Source organism: Dermacentor andersoni, chromosome 11 (genome assembly GCF_023375885.2).
Source record: "Dermacentor andersoni chromosome 11, qqDerAnde1_hic_scaffold, whole genome shotgun sequence".
Taxonomy (NCBI): domain Eukaryota; kingdom Metazoa; phylum Arthropoda; class Arachnida; order Ixodida; family Ixodidae; genus Dermacentor; species Dermacentor andersoni.
Genome location: NC_092824.1, coordinates 113801513 through 113822343, shown reverse-complemented (window position 1 = coordinate 113822343; position 20831 = coordinate 113801513). Strand labels below are relative to the sequence as shown.

At 47.9% G+C, this 20831-nt stretch overlaps 1 long non-coding RNA gene and 1 pseudogene across 1 annotated transcript in view; one reads left to right on the top strand and one right to left on the bottom strand.

The window, feature by feature from the left end:
* LOC129386944 (uncharacterized) overlaps positions 1-20831 on the top strand; it is a 107334-nt gene that overhangs the window by 52416 nt on the left and 34087 nt on the right. The window lies entirely within an intron of this gene.
* On the bottom strand, positions 5784-8768 carry LOC126534441 (uncharacterized; annotated as a pseudogene).

Below are 20831 nucleotides of genomic sequence, written 5' to 3'. Positions count from 1 at the left end.
AAGAGCCCAGTGTAGGAGAAATCAGGTTCCGGAGGGGGGAACTTTGGGCCAGTTAGTCCGACATGTTTAAAGAGGAAAAGAACTGCGACTTCAGACGGGACTTCAGACGAAGAAGTGGACAGGACGAGCGGCAATGAGGCTAGCGCAGAAGCCACAATTGCTGCTTGACGGGTAGTAATGTAAGAAAAAAAGCGCAGTGTAGGAGAAATCAGGTTCAAGAGGGAGGAACTTTGGGCCAGTTGGTCCGACATCTTTTAAAGAGGAAAATAACCTGATTAGAGACTGATTACCGCTCCTCCTGTTCACTTCTTCGTCTTACGTCCCGTCTGAAGTCGCGGTTCTTTTCCTCTTTAAACATGTACATTCCGCATGTTATCTTGCTGTAACTTAGTGGAAAGTGGTTGCACCAGCGACCACATGCAACCACTTTCCACTAAGTTACAGCAAGTACCAATAGTTTGCAATTAACACCACGTGTCTCCGTCTTTAATTGATAAACACACGCGCGTCAAGTCATAAGATTCATTAGAGATTGTCTGCTCGGAGTGCCGGAACTTGTGAGTACCTTGTGGAAAGCCTGATAGAAGCGTTTGTTGGACCTCTTGTTTGTGCGACGAACCGGAGGACTTCTAGGCATACGGGTACTTGCGCCGGATATCCTGCGGCTTGCGAGGTATAGAGCAAACGCTTTCTCAAGCGAAGTCTCGTTGGAAGCAGGCGAGCTTGTCATGCACCTTGTGCTTCGGTTCGTGTTGCCTGCTCCCGCGGAATCACGACGGAAAGAACGCCGTCCATTTGGTGGCTGCTATACTTTCCTCCCGCAGTGGTGAAGCTGTCAGCAGTGTTCGAGTAATATTTGCATTGTGTCGCAGTCGGGGCATTTACGTTACACACCAGCGCGCGCAGCTACGCTCTAGCACCAATGGGTCAGCTGGAACCTTTCGGAGGTGGCGGGACACTAAAACCGGAACCTTGCGTTGCGCTGCTGAGCTCGAGGGTTCGGTTGCGACCGCGGCAGCCGCATTCCGATGGGAACCGAATGCAAGAACGCTCGTGTACTGCACGTTGGGTGCACGTTAAAAAACCCCGGGTAGTAAGTTTGATCCGGAGCCAAAATGAGATGGTGGTTATAGCACGTGAAACCCCAGAATTTAGTTGAAAGATTTTATACCGGCACCTCCGAGGTTGATGGTTGTGAACTAGCCCGCAAATTGTTCTGTCTGAGGTGAGAACGCAGGAGTTCAAGCATGTGTTGATCAGTCTGTTGTCTCGCGCAGAAGCTGTGCGTGTTTCGGAGGCAGCGCCCGGGTGCAGGCACAGGAAGAAGAATCCTTATCTGTCTGTCTTATGCTGTATTTATCAATGGACAGGACATCATATCCCAGCTGATCGGTGCAAAGCGCCAAGCACGGATACGTGAAAACCATTCGGCATAGGTTGGCATACTCACTCACGAGTGCGCATGCTCGTTCCACATTGATTTAAAAGGCATTGGATGGAGCGTGAGTGAGTGACGAAACGTGTGGTTGAGTGCGAGTGGGAATGAACGTGAGTGCCGGTGAACGCGAATGTCGGCGAAAATCATTCACCCGGAGTTTGAGTAGACTTCATCATGAACGTGTCGGTGAGTGAGTGGACATGAGCATTAGTCCATGGGTGCCGGTAGGTGTGAATAAAAACGAGAGGGTGTGTGGAGGCGTGAGTGATTGCCGATAAGTGAGTAGATGTGATTGAGTGTATATAGAAAGAAACATATTGGAGTCAGTGTGAGTGAGTACCCACTCGTTGTTTCGGGCTATGCCGTCCGGTTCGTCGTGCGAATGGTGGTATCAACAAAGGATATTTACAAATCTTCCAACGAGTTCCCAACAAGTTCAGGCATATTCCACAAGTGCGAGTAACCATCTTGCCGACATTTCATCGGACGGCTCGGACTGCTGATGCGCAAAACACGAGTTCCTAGAAGTCACCCGGTCCATTTTGCGATCAGTAGTACTAGCAGCACACCAAACAACTTTCCATCACCTTTTTATCACCAGCCCGACCTCGAACCAAGCGTTTTTAACTTTGACGCACATAAGTTTCCCAAGACAAATGGCGCGACACGGCCGCTGATATATCGTGCGGCTCGTCTGAAAGATGACCGAGTCGGCTGCAGAGACCTGACGGTACCTGGTGGAATCCGTTGGAACAACACGGCACTTAACACAACTTGTTGCGAACTTGTTGGGCGTTGTGTTTGGAACCAGCCGTATACGTCGAGATGGAATCATGTGTCTCTCGCTTCACTTGAGGTCGGCAGCATGTAAAAAAGAAAAATAAGAAAGGAAGAACGTGTCGGTCACAAATTTGTTATCTTTCCCACGGCACTGCTCTCAGAGGCGAGTAAGCGGGTTCGTTTGATCATACTGTGGTGTGATAATTGAGCTGGTGCGCTTGCCGTGTCAGTGTATGGAGGCCTTCGTTACGAGTCAGTTGAGATCTTTTCCGCCGGGGTTCTTCCGTTTGACCTCGGCAAACCGCTGTGGTGAACTCGGCGATCCGGGTCGCAGTCAGCGCAGCGCTCCACTACTTTACCGGTTTAGGCGCTGCATGCGCTCATGCAGTTGACTCTTGGTCGGGCCTAGTTTCGTTCTGTGATTCCCGCCCCACTCGGGGTTTAATGTCACTCACGATCCCCCTTCCAATTCTAGCTCTCATTCGACACTAACCATTGCAGTGCTCGAGAAGGCTGAAATTAATGATTTCTCGAAGAACGAGCCGCATTTCGTGTTCCTGCGCTGTATGTCTAATCATTAATCGACGACAAGCCGAACTTACCGCACTCCAAGGCTCGCCAATATACCAATTGTCTAGTGGGTCTCTCTGAAAACCTCAGACCGGAAAAACAACGGACTGTACCAGGTGTTCTATTTAGTTTCGCGCTTATGATATACGTTAAGCGAGGTGTATGCGGAAGCATATACACCAGCCTACAGACTATGGACAACAAGTTCCGCATACCACTTGTGCAGCTTCTTGAAGAAGGACTGCACGCATTTATTTGATAATGATATGCCGCGTGGCATACCGCGTGAGAAAAACATATTAATGCAATAACGGTAAGTAAGAATATGGAAAGGGCGAAACACTCGAAATAATATTTAAGCAGATAAATATAAAAGTGCTGCTTCTTGTAGGAATTGGTAATTCATGCTGTCCTGGGATGTAAACACATTGTCATCACAACACTTTCAACCGGTCGTGACTGTGGCTGCTTCCCGTTTTTTTTTCTTCCAGTCTCCAGCACAATTGGCTTCCACAAAGATTAACGTACGCCTGGAATTATAGAATCAAAGCCATAATCAGCGAAGGTGCCAAGTTTGTCAGCACACCATCAGTTTTGTTGTCGGCAAGCGAAGTTCGCTTCTTATCTCAACAGTGCATTGTACTCGGATATGGGAGTTAGCCAAGCCGCGATACAGTGGCTCCTTTCCCATTTCCTCAGCTTTGTGGTGTAGCGCATGTCTGGAACAAATAAAGGACTCAAAGACTCAGTGGGATAGATAGGGCTTGTCACGTGGCTGTACAATGATGTTTACATATGAACACGTGGAATTTTCAATAACCCTCAGTTGCTAGAGTACTTCTGTATGTGTATCCCGCGTTTGCCTCACTCTGTCCTTGTCTTCCAAGCACACCCCAGCTCGTATAATTTTAATTTTATGATGCTAAAAAAAAAAAAACAAGCAAATTGCTGTTTAGATAAATCACGCCGTGAGTTCCTCGTGATGCGCAGAGAGTCGACTTCAAGGGTCAATAGCAGATGTTGATGTAAGCACACAGGCAAAAAATAAAAAAAGAAAACCGCCTCGTTCTGACGAAATCAGGGGCCGCGTGTTATCCAGGGAGAAGAAACGAGTATCTTGAACAGCTCTCGACAAGGGAACTGGGCGGGGCGGGGGGAGGGAGGGGGGTGGGTTTCGCAGACGCGTTACGTGGGATCCCAGCGGTGGTCATTCGCTACGAGTGAGTTGCTCTGGGTCGCAGACGGCTGGGAAGGTGACTCAAGCCACCAGGAACCGTCTCTGTCTCCAGCGGTGTCGTCTCCCTTGTCGTCTTGGACTGTGGGAAGACAAGCAAGGCAAAAAAAAAAAAAAAATGGAGCACGTGCAAAGGGAGCCAGGCCTAGCGCCACACGACACTCGCAGTAGCCAGCGGGTCGTCGATCTCCGTCCGCTTTATGCGCACGAATCGCCGTTTTCACTGCATGCAGGACTGCAGAGAAGTCGAAATACGAGGGGAGAAGTAGTGATGTTCTCGGGAGATAAAAGTGGAGCGAGCGAGCACGTATGCACCACGTTTCGAAAAGAGGTTAACATCGGTCAAGGCTACGGGGAGGCCTGTGAATCAACTGCGTTTTGTTTTTTGTTCCAGATAGATTTATCTGTCTATTACAAAAATAAAGCTGGGAGGTCGGCCTGAACTACTGTGTTTAGCCGGCTACTTAACGTTGACATAACGGTAAGAAAAGGAGAGGGTGAAAGTGGAGGATATGATAAGAGAAAAGTAAATGTGCAGGAATGAGAAAAAAATATATATAAAGCTGGAAGCACTTACTGTAGTCACATATCCAGTACACTTTCTAAAAAAAATTAAATAAAACGCCTTCATGGCCAGACAATCACAGTATTTTGGTCTTAGTCCGAAAGGATGACTTACAAAAAAGTGGCCTGCTGTCGGTGCGTGACAAAGGTCCAACCATTGACTACCTTTCTCTCGCAACTAAAAGGCGCACGCTCAACTCACGCGATATATAGCCTCGCATCTTTCGGGCTTTGCGCATGGTCAGTAAGATAGCGACAGTGTTCAGTAAAAGCCATGCCAAGTCGCAATCAACGTGGATGACCTGCGTAGTTCTTTTTGGATTCTCTAAATATGGTTTGAAAACAGCTGTCACATCACGGCGCGTACGTGCAAACGTACTCGCTAAGCCAATAAATGACTCACTAGTCAACTATACAAGGGTTTACTGAAAAAAAAAAAATAGGTGGTGGTCGACATACGCTGCGGAAAATATCCTAGTCGTTCAACAGGTCGGATGGTTTTTACGCGCGGATTTTACGAGCCTTAGTCATTATGATGCAATCGTCATTGGACACTAAAGACGGGGTCTTCAAGCGAAACAATTGCCGACGTACATTCGCAAGGTTATCTCTTGTCTGGAGTTAGCAACATGCTTCTACACCATCAGCAATATATTTCTTTTTCTATTTAAAAAATTCGGTAGCGCGGAACAACAGATACAGAAAGAAAATGGAGTCTGAGCGTGCGATAGCTACAAACAAGTTCTTTCCTTCCTCTTTCTTCCTTGTCTTTTCTTTTATATAACTACTTTCACGCTGTTTGTCTTTTTCGCAGTATTTTGTGTGCGCTGGAGTTGCGCTGACCATACTGAGCAGGCTACGCTCTGACGTGGAGGGACACGTGACTTAAATGACACGTGCATTGTCAGAATCACACTCTTGATTGGCTGACGCGAGCTGTGATTCTGACTCCACTGGCGAATTCCTGTGAAAAATTATTAATAGCACCTTGCAAATAAATCGTTTCTCTGTCTATTTAAAGCAACTGTGTTAAAGGTGTCTCTATTAAAGGTATAGTTACATGTAATAAACACTTCAGGTGAGAGTCAGTGCATCTCTCGTCTACTTTTTTTCGTCTGTCCCTTGTTTCACGTTTGGTCACAAAAAGGAAAAGAAATTAGAAGTGTGTGTGTGTGTGTGTGAGAGAGAGAGAGAGAGAGAGAGAGAGCGAGAGAGAGAACAACTTTATTGAAAATGCCTGCAGAATCGGTTAGGCTCCCTCCACGCAGGGAGGACAAGCTTTTACCGCGACGCGGCCACTACGTTAGTCTCGTGCGTTGTGCTCCTCGAGGTCTTGGTCCCTCGCTACTTCCGCGGGTCCGAGAGGGCCGCCGCCCCCTTCCTGGAGGTGCTGCCCCCCTTCTCCTCGGTTTCGCGCCGTCGCTGCCCCTCTAGAGCTGCCGAGACCTGCTGGACGGCCTTGAGTTGTGTCTCTTGGTCATAGCTCCTTGTTGCAGCCTCTAGCTGCGGCGGGATCGTCGTCTTCTCGCTGGCTTCTCGCGGATTTACGCTACACTCCCAAAGGATGTGAGCCGCCGTGGCTCTCTCCTTCGCGCACAGTCTACACACGTCACTCGCGTACACGCTCGGACACACGTGCTTAGCTAGCACCGGGGTGAACAGGGACCCCGTCTGTAACTGCCTGTATAACACTGCCTCCTTCCGGGTAAGCCCCGGGTGAGGTGGCGGCATAGTCTGCCTGTTCAGTCTGTACCACCTCACTATTTCGTTGAAGGTTATCATCTTGTCCTTGGCACTGCACCGCGACCAACACTCCGAGTCGGCCGTGCTTGCAGCTGCGCGGTTGGTTAGTCCTCGCGCGGCCGAGTTGGCCGTCTCGTTGTGGTTCACGTTCCCGCGTTCCGACACGTCACTGCCCATGTGGGCCGGAAACCACTTGATCACCACAGCACTTTTACGTCCGATGCCTTCGGCCTTGCGCAGTATGCGCGCGGCCTCACTACATACCCTACCCTTGGCGTAGTTCTTCACTGCCGTTCTAGAGTCACACAACACTGTAGTGCATCCGGGGTCGGAGACGGCCAAGGCGATGGCCACCTCCTCCGCCCGGTGCCCTTCTCGAGTCCGGACGCTCGCCGCGGTCTTCGTTGCACCCGTCGATGCCCCGACAACCACCGCCGCGTATGCGTCGCTGCTCCCTCGATACTCCGCCGCGTCCACGTAGACGGCGCCTTCTTCTCTGGCGTGGAGGTCCACGAGAGCCCTGGCCCTCGCCAACCTCCGCTCCTTGTTGTGCTCGGGGTTCACGTTCCTCGGGATCGGGCAGACACTGAGCTTTCTGTTGATGCTATCCGGTATAGGTACGTCTTTCTGCTGCTTGCCTTCCCTCGGCTCGAGGCCAAGGTCCCGCAGTATCTGTCTTCCGGTTCTCGTTTCAGAGAGACGCTCGAGTTGCGCCGTTCTCTGTGCTTCGGCTATTTCGTCCAGCGTGTTGCGGACTCCCAGCGCCATGAATTTTTCGGTGCTCGTGCTTCCGAGGAGACCGAGTGCCGCCTTATACGCCTTGCGTATGGTGGCGTCTATCTTGTTACGTTCGCTCGGCCTCCAGTTGTGGAAGGCGGCCACGTACGTTATGTGGCTAACTGCGAAGGATTGAACGAGCCTAGTCAGGCTCTCCTCCTTCATCCTCGCTCTTCTGTTGGACACCCTCTTGATGAGACTCATTGCCGCGGCCGCTTTGCCCGCGAGCTTGTTGACCGTTTCACCGTTGACTCGGTTTCGCTGGATGAGCAGCCCGACCACTCGAATCATCTCGACCTCCGGCATTACTTGTCCTCCCGCCGTCTTGACCGTGATCTTCGGACGCTCGTACTTGACTTCCATATTGTTTCTTTTCCTGCCCGCTCCTGTCGGTGGAATCACCAGCAGTTCTGACTTGGCCGGAGAGCAAACGAGTCCAGACCCGTCCAGCTGCTCCTCGATGGCGCTGACCGCTTCTTGCAGCGTTGTCTCGATGTGTCCGTCGCTTCCTCCCGGTACCCATAACGTAACGTCGTCGGCGTAGATGGTGTGCCGAACTCCCGCTACTTTTTCTAGCCGGTTGGCCACCCCGATCATCACGAGGTTGAAGAGTAGCGGAAAGATCACCGAGCCCTGCGGAGTTCCGACGCTGCCCAGCTTCTTCTCTTCGAGCTGCAGGTCTCCCACACAGATTTCGGTGGTCCGTTCCGTCAGGAAGTCTTTGATGTACTGGTATGTCCTCCTGCCCATGTTTAGCCTGGATACTTGGGCCAGGATAGCCGAGTGCCTCACTTTATCGAAGGTGCTCTGCAAGTCCAGCCCGAGTATGGCTCTGTTGTCCTTCGTGCCCGTCGTATCGTCGATGATCTAGTCTTGCGAGATCATGGCGTCTTGCGTCCCGAGCTTGTTCCGAAACCCGATGATGGAATTTGGGTAAATCTCCGATTCTTCCAGATAACGCTGCCACCTGTTCATGAGAACGTGCTCGAGGACCTTTCCCACGCACGAAGTGAGCGAGGTCAGCCTGAGGTTCTCTATGTTAGGCGGCCTGCCAGGCTTGGGGATGAGGATCGTCTTGGCAGCTTTTCATTGCTTGGGCAGCCTTCCTTCTTGCCAGCACTTGTTGTAGAAGTTCGTGAGCGTTTCGATGGCCGCTTCGTTGAGGTTCTTGAGCGCTCTGTTGGTCACTCGATCGGGACCCGCGGCGGACCTGCCATTGAGATCCTGCTGGGCAACTCTGACTTCCCACGTCTGGATGTCTCGATCTAGCGTCTCGTTCTCGTTGCCTTGGTAATCCGGGTGTCTTTCCGTGGGGGTGGTCGGCAGGTACTCGGCGTCCAAGCACCGCTTGACCTCGTCCTCCCCATGTTCGCAGATTGCCTTGTGCAGGATCCTGGCCAGGTTGTTGTTTTGGTGGCCCTTGGTCTTGGTCTCGTCGAGGAGGTGCCGCAGCATGTTCCACGTCTTGCCCTTGTGCATCTGTTCGTCGGCTTCGTTGCAGGCCTCATTTCACTGTTGGGTGCATAGCACCCTGGAGTGGACCTCGATCTGCCTGTTGAGGTCGGCGATCTTCTTCCTTAGACTTCGGTTAATTCTTTGCTTCTGCCACCTTGCCTTTATGGACTGCTTGGCTTCTATCAGGTGGGACAGCCGACTGTCCATCTTGTCTATCCGTTCGTCCGTCTGCAGCTCTTTGGTGGCTCCTTTCGTCGTCTCAACGACGTTGGCCACCCATTGCTCGATGTCCTTAATGTCCAGTTGCACCACGGGTAGCGCCTTTCGAAAGGCGTCCCAGTCCGTAATGCGATGCTTCCTTATGCCGGTGTTGCCTTGGCCTTCGAGCGGTACGACGACCTCCACGATGTAGTGATCGCTGCCCAGCTCTTGGCCCGTGTTTCTCCATTTCGCTTCTCGCGATCCTCCGTCGGTTTTGACGAAGGTAAGGTCCGGAGTGGTGTCTCTCGTAACCGATGTGCCGATCCTGGTGGGAAAGGCCGGGTCCGCGATTAGGTTCAGTCCCACGTCGGTGGCGTCTTGCATCAGCTCTCTCCCCTTGACCGTCGTTCTGTGGTAGCCCCAGTCTTGGCTCGGAGCGTTAAAGTCTCCGCACACTACGAGCGTATTGCTCCCCGCCACTGAACTCGCCTTGTGAAATAGTGCCTTGAACTTCTGTTGTCCGTGGGACGGATTGCTGTAGACGTTCACCAGGAAAGTGCTCTCCTTCCTCCTCTTGCCCGTGATTACTTCCCCCGTGCAGTGTTCGATGGCGCTTCTGCCGATCATTTCGTGTTCCATGAAGGTGATCCCTTTCCTAACGAAGGTGCAGACTCCTCTGCCCTTGCCCTTGGACGTGTCCCTTTTGCTCGGCGGGCTGTCGTGCGACCGGTAGCCCGGGAGTCTCGGCGTCTCTTCGCTGTGCGTTTCTTGAATCATTATGACGTCTGGTTTCCTCGTTAGTTGCTGCAAGTGTTGCTGCAGCAGCGCACTCTTGCCGGTAAAGCCGTTGCCGTTCCAGTGCCAGACCAAGAGAAGTGAGACCGTACAAAATAATGACACAATGCGGCTACTCGTACACCCCTATGCTGTACTCCTTCTCGCTTCCGTATGGATGAGGCGAGGATGGCACCATATTACATCGCGTCCTTTTCAGTTGCTTTTAAATACGGAAGTCGCAAAAGATCATTCCACATCAAAGAAAATGAGGATAACTAGATCACCTTTATTTCTGTCCGTGGAGAGTGCATTCAGCCCCTCCCTAAAGAAGCTATCAAAGGTCGTTGGAGTAAAAGGAATGATTACAGTAATGATTTAATTCTTTATACTAATTTGTGGGCAGAGCTACCCACAAATAAAGCTCCGCTCAAGCATGTCAAAAATGCTACTATGTGTTAATATTTTTAGCCCATTCGCACTTTTTAAATATCAAAGTCAGCGTATGAAAAAAATAATACAGTGTGCTTTCCTTGGTTATAATTGTCACCTGTGTGTCGTGGTTCTTTTCGTTTTGTTTTTACACGACACAACTCGCACACGTTGCCACATCTAGGACTTTCTTCGTCTCTCTCAACAAGCGGAATGAATGCAAACAAACGTAACAAAACAACACGGAAGAGGTAAAAGGCATTGCGCTGCAAGTGCTAGTTAGCTACGCGGACGACCTGCCGCGGGATTCTGTACATCACTGCGAAATTTCCCGTTTCCCCCATTCATACCGACGGGCGTGTGTGGCCTCTCTCGACATGAAGCCGTTTTTCTTTGAACTTGACTGAACTTTGAGACGCAGTAATCTCAGTGCGGGATTGCGTAGAGATTACTCTGCACACCACACAAAGATAGTTTTTTATGGCTTCTTTTTTTATGTTTTCCGAAGCTTTTGCAAAGAAGTGCACCTGCTGTGTGGGACCCACCCAGACCCTGCCTATCCACACAATCGCTGCGCCATTTGGAGTCCTTCTGTGTCACCGGTTGCGTCAAAACGTCTCGTACACGGGCAGCCATCTCTACAGCGCAATCCACGGAACACAAGTTCGCTTTACGGCAACGCCGGTACCGTGGAATAGGTTTTTAATCGTTCTTTTTATTAAGAGCTTGCGTAGCCGCCGTTGTGGTTGGGAACAGTGCCACGCGAATTCGTCAGAACGGTTGTCGTTCAACAGTTGGACCACGTGCACTGACTTATGCCGGGTACGTTCTTCACGTAAGGCAATCAAGTGCTTGCGCAAGATGCTTTGTGCATACACAAAGCGACACAGCTGATTGCAGAAAACATCCTGCTTGAATGCACAGATTCTGCAGATACCGCGGAACGCCACGTACTGCATGAATATGCAAAGGCTCGACCACGGCACTTGGGTTGAAAGTGGATGACTGGTCTCCCTGGCTGAGCTCTGACGCCAGGCAGACCTGGAGACTTCCTGGCGCCGAGCTCTGAATTTGTTTTTATACTTTGACGGCCCTTGAAACGATAGGAATGCTTCACCTCGCACTAATTTTTACAAAGACGACCCTAATGCATGGGCCCCATATCTAATAATTCCATATGAACACATCGCGCTTCCATATAAAAACCCGTACGTTCTTATACGTTATATGAGGATTATATATGAGAATATGCCGGCGGGTTTGTATGTGGGACCCCTATATGTTCATATGAGATTATTGGATGTGGGGCGCATGGGTTTTTCGGTAGGAAGTATTAAGATCTGTCAAGCTAAGTTTCGTCGCATCTTTGACAAAATATCGTCTTCCTGATTTATTGGAAGATGTCACCAGAAGAAAAAGCTCTGTCCCGACGAAGGACTCAGTTCCGGATTTATGAAATTTCTGCAAGAAAAGATAATAATGAAGTCAAGAAAATGACGATGGGGTGCTGATCAGGCGTGGGAAAACGACCTCGCGAGGCTTGAACTCACCTAAAGGTCAGATTTGAGGCGTTCACAGAACTCAACGATTTCTCAGCCTCATTTTGTGGTTGTGCTCGGCTCCACATCTGAAAACGCATCTCGTGTGTTCGACGTCGGGTTTTTAGTAGCAAACGTACGTAGTTATTCACGTTTGCCATCCATAAATTCACGTAAACGGACTCCGTAGCCTCTGATACAGGTTTCTCAAAGCCATGATACAATAACTTACCATAACGCTTCACAATAACACCTAATCTGTAGACTTCAGCTAAAGAGGCTGTGTCAAGTCGCCGTATAGATTACGTAAACCACACCTGTTTTGTCTGTTATATTAAACTGCACCTAAACCGAGGCATGTGCCTAAATATATAAAAGAACTACACCCGAAGAAAGCCTACTAAAAATACTACCGTCGCATTCGTTCAGGAGGAGCAGATATGCATATAAACAGGAGCAAAAACTTCGATTGGACAAATTCACCTTGTCCAGAATTTGACAACACCATGTTTCAAGGTCATACTCGAGATCAAGTCAGACTTCTTACCTCAAGATTGCGGATCTTTAGGCTTTTGATTCGATATCGTTACACATCATAGCGCGGAGATACACAGACGGACAGAAATATAGATGACAGATGAGCGCTAGATACCAGCAGAAATCGATTTTCAGCAATCCGTGTTTATACTGAAACTTATCGCCTATTCGCATACGCGATTCACTTTCTTGCATAATTTTGCTATTTACCTGAAATCTGCATACAACGAGAACCCAACTGCGATATTGCTTCTGCTTCTACATCTTTAGAGCGCAGCTCTTAAGCGCCCGTTCCTGCGACGAGCGTCGGCGTCCTACCTCGTAACCAAGCGAACGAGCACAGCGAAAAATGAGAGCGAACGCGGAGCGCAGCGGTGGATAACAAAAAAAAAAAAAATGCGGCGAGAGCGAGGAGAGGGCGAGGAGGAATGCGTTGGAGGAGGTTATGGCGAAAGCGTGAGAAGAAAAGCGTAATGCCGCGCACGAGGGGTTTTACGGCGACGATGGCTAACAGATGGCGCCAGAGCAGCCCGCGTCGTCTGTATGGAAACAAAGCGCTGCATGAGCGGAGGTTGTCTGCGGCGGCTGCTGTGAATCGCGCCCATGCGCAACCCACGCGTTTTCTCTCGCGATCTCCCGATCAGTGAGGCAGTCGCGCCGCACTGAGCTTCGTTTGCAAAGTACCGCACGGCACAGATTGTCCGCGCCAGCCAGTATATCGCGAAATGAAAACACGCGTACAGCTGCTCTCAAATTTTGCGTTAGTTAGTATCGTAGTCGTCGGGAAATTGTTTTTCGTCTAAGCTCATCGCTGGTTATGTGGGTACCCCATCTCTGCACCTTCCAGATAAGCATGCTAGCCTTTCTGAGAATGAAATCGCGACAAGTTTGGGTACAAATATACGTCGCTGAAAATGAGACTTCGTTGCTAGCTATCACTCGTCTGTTCTTTTTTTTTATGTCTCTGTGTACCTGCTCCATGATGTTTCATTTTGACCTCATTCGCAGCATTTCTAGCAGTCGCCAACGTGTCGTCAACTTCACCTCAGTTCGTTAGGTGGAGGTCAAATAGAAATTAAGATGGGCCTTGAGAGATTTCGAACACCGTAATGTTGCCCAACTTTGTTGCTGGTGCATGCTTATGGTCAAAGGCTGTACAGTCAAACGCAAAAGCTTTCAAGCACGGCAGTCACAAACAAATAAAAAATGTTCCTCATGGCTGCGGCACTCAGTCCGTTATTTCGGGGGACATGCGGTAATCGCATGGTGAAGCATATTATAACATGCACGCTTGAAATCTTGAAATGTTGCGCCTATTGCAACGAGATTCTTTTTCTTTTCGCAGGTACAGCGCTCCGTAAACGTTTTTTTATAGCAAGCGTGACTAATGGTTATAAGGTTATACGGCCGACCTATCCTCAAACATAATCGGGCATAGGCAGAGCACAAACACACAATTCAGTTCAAAGTTGGTTGAACGTGTACTCAGTGATAAACGTGCAAAGGTTTCTGGTTGACCTATTGGCAATATCGACAGCACTGCGCGCAAAACGAATAGAATGGCTTCACCTCAACAATGGTTTTTCATCTGAACTATAGTTGGTGCATAATAATAGTTGCGCGCAGCTTCAGATTGCGGCCAGTACAGACAGGAAGCAGGCGGACGCATTTGTCGATCTGGTCCGCAGTCTTAGGCAGCGTGCTACAGCAAGAATGGCTTGAACTGCTGGTTCTAGGCATTCTCGAGTTAGCACACCAAATGGCAATTCAAGAATGGTAAAAAAAAAAAAAAATTCGAGCTTGTCGTACACTCTCTTTCCTGCCGACTTACGTAATCGATTTGCCGCATTGGGTTTCTGCCTGGTCAAGTTTCTGGACACGGTACGCTGACCTCTGGTCCGGTAGACCCCTTCCTGCGCCTACAGAGAAATGGGGCAATCGATTCCCTGCCAGGAGAAAATGTATTCCTTTCATTTTCCTGCAATCTGTAGGATCATCGTGGGATCATCGCGGCATAGTTTGCCCGGTTTTAGATGGGCTGCGAGATGGGGACACATTTTGAAAAAGACCACGCGGAATTCGATATGCGCCAAGTCGGCCGCCACAGCGAGCGAATTTGCGATCAGGCAAAGATAAGAAAAGGAAATAAGCGTGTTCGGCCGAAAGTCGAGCACGGCAGGGTGCCGATAATGTAATTATTGCTTTGTATCGCAGCTGAAGGCTTAGTTAGAGCTCGTACGTTTGCAGGGCATGCAAAAAAAAAAAAGAGAGAGAAATGGCACAAGGGCCAGAGTCCACTCTATAAGCGTGACCTCTTGTACCAGCAGACTTCATATATACGCTAAGCGCGAGACACTGTCGAAGCTTTGCTCTGTTCCATCCGGCCGCACAAGCGTGCCAAGTTATGAAGAAACTCAAAATTTCCGTTAATAAGAGTCGGCTCTGCACAAGTGGGAGGGCAGCGATTTGAGCTTACTATCATGAAGTCTGGCATAGCCCGAAGAATTAGTTACCACTTATATTGTACAGCTCATCGTAGTGAACCGGTGCCCTGAGCCTGTCGTCTTCGACCGTCGACCAACTCTCACACACTACATGGACGAAAAAAAAAACAACAACAAATGTCTGCTGTATTTTGCGTCCTAATTGATGTTCGTTCACAAAAGAACCTTATTTATCATTCAGTAGCCCCACGAGGCTGTACGGTTCTGGCACATTTAACGTTTTAGGTTTGAAATTGTATTATAAATGCAATAGTCAGGCTCTACTTGTTTTTTATTTCTCTCAACACATGTGGGGTTCACTCTTGACATCTCAAAGTGTGAAAGCGCAGGTCGCGGCTGCGTCTCTGAAGCTTTAACCAGCGCGAAATAAAGTGATTTCGTCTTTCTGACTGCAGCATCTCAAATATTGTAATATTTCCTTGTTTCTATTCAAATTCGACTCGAATGTTTCCCACCGTCCAACCTCCAAAATGCGCTTGAAAGCACACGTGGCTTTTTGCTGAAAGTATAAGAAGAGCAAAATTTGACCTACGAAAGTCTTTTCTCGCACTTACTTTCATTATTTCTTGTTGCCTTTTTTTTTTAATTTTGCGCGTTAAAGCCCTCGGTAACAACAGAGTTAGAGTACGGCCTAAAATTCGCAGCGTACCGTGTAATGTTGCTAGGTGAACCTTCGTTGATTCTGCACAAAAAAGAATTAGTAAAAAGAAAAAAGCTGTTTCCATTGCTTCGCGCGCATCAAAACCCACACGCTCAAGCTGACGCGCTCGAAAACGAGTTTTCTTTAAAATACACTCACAGCAGCGAAATAGCACTCCCCCGCTGCGGCCGTCTCGAGCTGAGCATTTATAATGCGCGCGCGTATACGTGAGAATCTCGGTGCCGATTGTGCGTGCGAAGAGCAAGAGTTCGCCTTTTAAACGTTCTCCGAGAACCCCAACCTCGTCCTTAATTTGCATATAAGAATCCAGAACCGCGCTCCGATTCACTACCAAGATGCGCCTCGTGTACGCGCATAGTGTATGCTGATTCGTGCGAGTCTCCGCAAAAGCCGAAGCGCCCCAAACGCTCCGAAGCACGCCGAAAGCGCGCGCCGCGGCGTGTGCTATGTGAACTGCGCGTCGACGTCTGTCACTTAGTACGCCGGGAACGCTCCGCGCGCCCTGTGACACGCGCGCGCAGAAAGACAAGACAGAGAAGAGACCACGCGTCCCGCATTTCTCGGCTAAACGCGCCGGTCGCTCCCACGTCCCGTCGGCGCGCGCTGGCCTGCCGCGCTCTAGTAAGCGTCGTGCGTCGCTTGAAGCGTACACGCGATGCAGCGCCGCCGCCACACTCTCGGTTTCGCGTCGCCGGGCGATCCGTCTCGAGACGCGGCGTTTCCTCGCATTTGCATGTCGCGGGTCGCGTCGCGAGAGCGCGCGCGCGTGCCTCGGCATGTAATTGGCCCCTTTCTGTTGCTCCGGGCTGTCGACGGCGTAAGGAGACGGAAAAGGACTTCAGAAAAAAATGAAAAGGGGCGGGGGAGAGGGGGCGGCAGGGATGAGTCGTGTTTTCCGTCTGCGTGCTCCGCACTGGGCTCGAAAGACAGCAGGGGGACAACTACTTGTCGTCTTCTAATTCGAGCACTTTCGGAGAGAGAGAGGGAGAGGGAGATTTCAACGTCTCTAATGAACTGCGTGGTGAATGAACTACGTTGGGGCGAACGGAGGCACTTTTTCGGCGCTCGAAATGTGTTCTGGCGAGTGCTCGCGCCGGCCTCGCAGGCGCTGTTGATGAGGGGTGTGATCCAATACTCGGCCGCGTAGACGGCTACACGGACAGCAAAGCGGACGGCGGCCACCTTAAGCTTCGTTCCAATGCCGACGAAGCCGACAATGAAGACAGCTTCGCGAAGGCAGCATCGAAGTAAAAAAGGACGGATGGCGATGTGCCAGGAACTCTTGATGATGATATCTTAAGATATCGCTATAAACAATACTTTTAACGATCACTTTCCCAACGTAGGTAGTAGCAACAACACGATTTCTTGCAACAACCCGTGCACTTGCCTTCCTGGCGGGAAAGATGTGAATTCATTTTCCCTTCGCTCTGCAACCGACGACGAAATTCAATAAAAAATTATTCTTGCGCTGACGAACACGAAGTCAGTAGGTGATGACTGCATGTCGGTTGAACTTACAAAGAAATCATCTACACTTTTAGTTCAACCATCGACACATGTTATGAATGATATTTTTGAAACTGGTTGGTTTCCTTCTAAATTCTAAATTCTAAAAGGAAATCAATCATACGGCAAAGCTACAACAGCCCTAAAAGATATCATTCTGCTTTCATGCATGCATGTAAACTTCTTGCTAACACCCCTAAAAGTAACTATGTTAGCTTTGTCCGTAAAAACACTCATTTTACGTCTAATAACTAGCTTGTAATGAATAACACGCCATTAAAAAGAGTCAGTAATACAAAATTTTTCGTTGTACACTTGGACCCACAGCTTTCATGGCACACATATGTTCATGAAACAACACTTAAGATTTACAGGCAAACACCTATTCTTTACAGGTTACGTTACATTTTCCCTTTAAAGACATTATTAATATTATATTATTCTTTCCTACATTCACACATTACATATGCTATAGCAATTTACGGATTAACCGACAAGACAACGCTGAAGCGCCTTGGAGTAGCACAGAACATAGCACTAGGTGCTATTCGTATTATACAAAACACACACTCAGTTTCATATGTTTATGAATTAGTAAACATACAACCAGAAACAGTTTGTATGAATTATCGTGTTTTACTACTTCCTTACAAACTTTTACATAACTCTGTTCTATGCCTGTCAATAACGTTTACATATCTAAAATCCACGTATTCACTGCGTACTACCTCAACTGTACCATTATGGATACCCTATACATACCGACTACCTATGGATTGCGTTCATTTTGTTATAGTGCCGCGAAACTGAGGAACAGCTTATCGTACAGCATCACATCATCCACATCTTTTCATTTATATAAGCAACTTGTTCGCGTTCATCTGCTTAACTTGCAATGGTAACCATGTTAACGAAGAAAAAGGAAGCGTTTTGCACGCATTTGTAACAAAACAATTCTGTAGTCCTACCTGTATAAAAATAACATTTCATTATATGTATCAGAAACAATAAAAATTGTTTGATTGATTAATTGAGGCAAGCTACTTCTCTGTCCAATATCAAAATCAGAATCAGAATCGGTTTTTATTGAGATCATTAGAATGATTACAAGTTGTTAATATTCAGGAGGAGGTCCCGGAGTCAAAGACTGCAATGGGACCTCCTTTACAAAGTAAACGTAATAAAACAAAAGTACAGCAGTTTTCAACAAATTGTTAAAGAATTACAGGTTTTAGTATGAATACCATGATTGAAGAATTACATATGCATAAATGTCAACTTACTTGACAAGTTGTCAAGTTTACGTTAAGTTACTAAGATGGCGGTTGAGCAGCCTGCCTGGAAGCGACGGAAACTCATCGTGCGAAAGCGTAGTCTGGCTTTGTCATGCACTTTAAGTAAGCCACGTCGTGTTTTTCTCGGGGTCGCAAGGTTTTCAAACACAGCGTGTATATAACTGATAGTTGGGCGAGTTGGTACGAATTCATAGTGAAATATCTAGCGCGCACAGTCGACAAGGACACAGTGAAGCGCTCGTATGTCCCCCTTCCCTGTGTCCTTGTCGATTGTGCGCGCTAAATATTTCCCTACAAACAGGATGTATACTTGATTTTCTTGGCATTATTTTGTGTTTGAATGGAGTATACTGCTATGTTGATCATCCATCCTATCTTGTTATCATCATCCGTACCCATCTCTTTCCCTTCTCTCCTTCCCATTCTGCCTTTCTACAAACAATATTCTTCTTGCCCTGTTTTCTCTTTCTTTCTTTCTTTCTTTCTTTTTTTTTTGCCGATGGGAGTTGGCGTCAAGTCACAGATACGCGTTCTGAATGCATTCTAATGCTTAGGCTCGAAGTTGTTTTAGCCGTCCTACTAGACAGGCTTCAACGCTCTTCAGAATTGGAACGCACCTTCAAAATCTGCAACGAGCTTTGTTAATGATCGACAGAGAGGAGCCCTACAGTCTTCACTCCACTGCACGGAATTGGCGAGGGAATGCGTGTCCTTAACACTTCATCAGCTTTCAGGAGAACCTGTAAATAAATAAATAAATAAATAAATAAATAAATAAATAAATAAATAAATAAATAAAGAACCTTCCGCAGGCATGTATTCCCAGAAGGATCAGTTATAACCCACAAAGAAACTTCGTCTTCTTATCGCATTCTTAAGGTCGTAGGCCACACAAGTTTCTTTTTAAAATCGAAAGTCAGGATCAAAATGACGTCTTTTTCCTGAATAAGCATGTCTTACTTTACTTATTCAACTATTTAGAGTGCAGAAAATGGTTAATTTTATTTTCCGGCAGGTAATTTTAGCCCCAAGATGTGATAAAAGTGCTAGTCGCACCAGCAGTGATAAGTAACTAATCAATCGCTGAATTGAGTAAAGCTTTGGTATTTATGTAGTTAAGTGGGGACCTGTGCAATGAATCAGGATAAATGCAATGTGATAAGTATTAAGCAAGTAATATTTGAAATAGTAAGCAAAGTGAAAAAAGTTGCCAATTTGGACCAAATTTATTTGCAACATGAGCTGTAAATGCACAAATATTGCATCAATTTCTTTTGGTCTAGTTCGTTGCACGCATCTCTTTGTGGGGAATGCATGGGCTAAATTTCATATCAATATGTTCATTAAAAAACGAAGTAACCAATCTTTGCGTAACATAAGGTGGAGCAAAATCTTGTTTTCAGAAAAACTTAAACAAATCGTCAAACCATGTGGAAGATGCCAAAAGCTACAGACATGCCTAACATGCACCATCATAATAGCTGGAGCCCCAATGGGATGCATTAGTCTCCTCTTGTTCGTGTGGCTGCTCGGCGACAACATAATATGAAAAGAGTATTTTGAATAATATTTATGTAAACGAAATAGTACTGATTTTCGGTTTCGCAATACGAGGGTATGGGTTGCAAAACTCACTGTAACTCTCAAATTAATGACGATAGGGAGATAATTTTTTTCGCAACATGTTGATAAATACATACATAAAATATAAAAAAGCTAAATGATCAATCATTTGCAAGAAAATTACTTTTGAATGTGGCCTACCCCCTTAAGAGAGACTGGCGTCATGGACATGCGGTGAAACACCGCAGTGATATTGTAAGAGACGCCCGGGTGAAGCAATTCGCGGCCTTTATCGCCAGGCTGAAGTCACCTGTTGCTACAACCCGTCACCCTTCATCCGCAGGCTGCGACAAAATTCTGTGGCTTCCGGGTGGCTTCTGCGAGGCATGCAGGACAAGTGGGTGCGATAGCGTGGCGAAGGAGCAATTAGCGCGCCCACGTGGACCTGAATCGGTCGGTGTTGGGGTCCGCTGAAGTCGGGCGCTTCCTTTAATTATGGGTGGCGTCTCCACTCTTCCTGTCATTAATGCTCGTTTCCTGTCTATACAGCGATTCGCTTAGCCCAGTTATGCCCACATATACGGTTAGGGGAATGCTTTTTCTTCGCAGTAAGTCGCAGAAACTTCGAATAAAGCGATTACGGCAGAACTCATCTCGCAGTGACCGTCGAGGTTAATGCGAATAGCAGTCGAGCAATGTGGCGACAGACCATATTCCTGGAGTCACGTTTATTTAACACTTGCAAGGGTGTCCATACCTTGTGGCTCGCGGTGAAAGAAGGCAGACGGTCGGGCGGGCGGACGGACGGACAGACATGCTCAACACAGCTGAAGTAGGCAAATAATGCTATTCGTGAAGTGGTTAATGCTATAAGTTTGCCCATTGCATTCCTGCGTATTTTTCTTACAGTGAACTGGCACGCGTTCATGAGCTCATGCCCATCCGTGCTACGCAATGTGACAACTCGTATATTGGATTGTATTTCGTCATTTCTTCTTATTTGTTTTGTATGTGACCGCTCGCTTCTTGGTCAGTCCCTCGTTATGGGTATGCGCCACAGTATGGAAATCATCGTCATAATCAAAACGCGACTCGTAGTTGAAACTGCGCAGACTCATTGTCGCAATTTTGCAGATTTATTCCAGAAACATTGCAGGCTCATTCTCAAAACTCTGCAGACGTGTTCTCTAAAATTTCCAAACTTATTCTCAGAAGTGCGCAGACTCATTCCCGAAACTTGGGAAGCTAATTGCGAA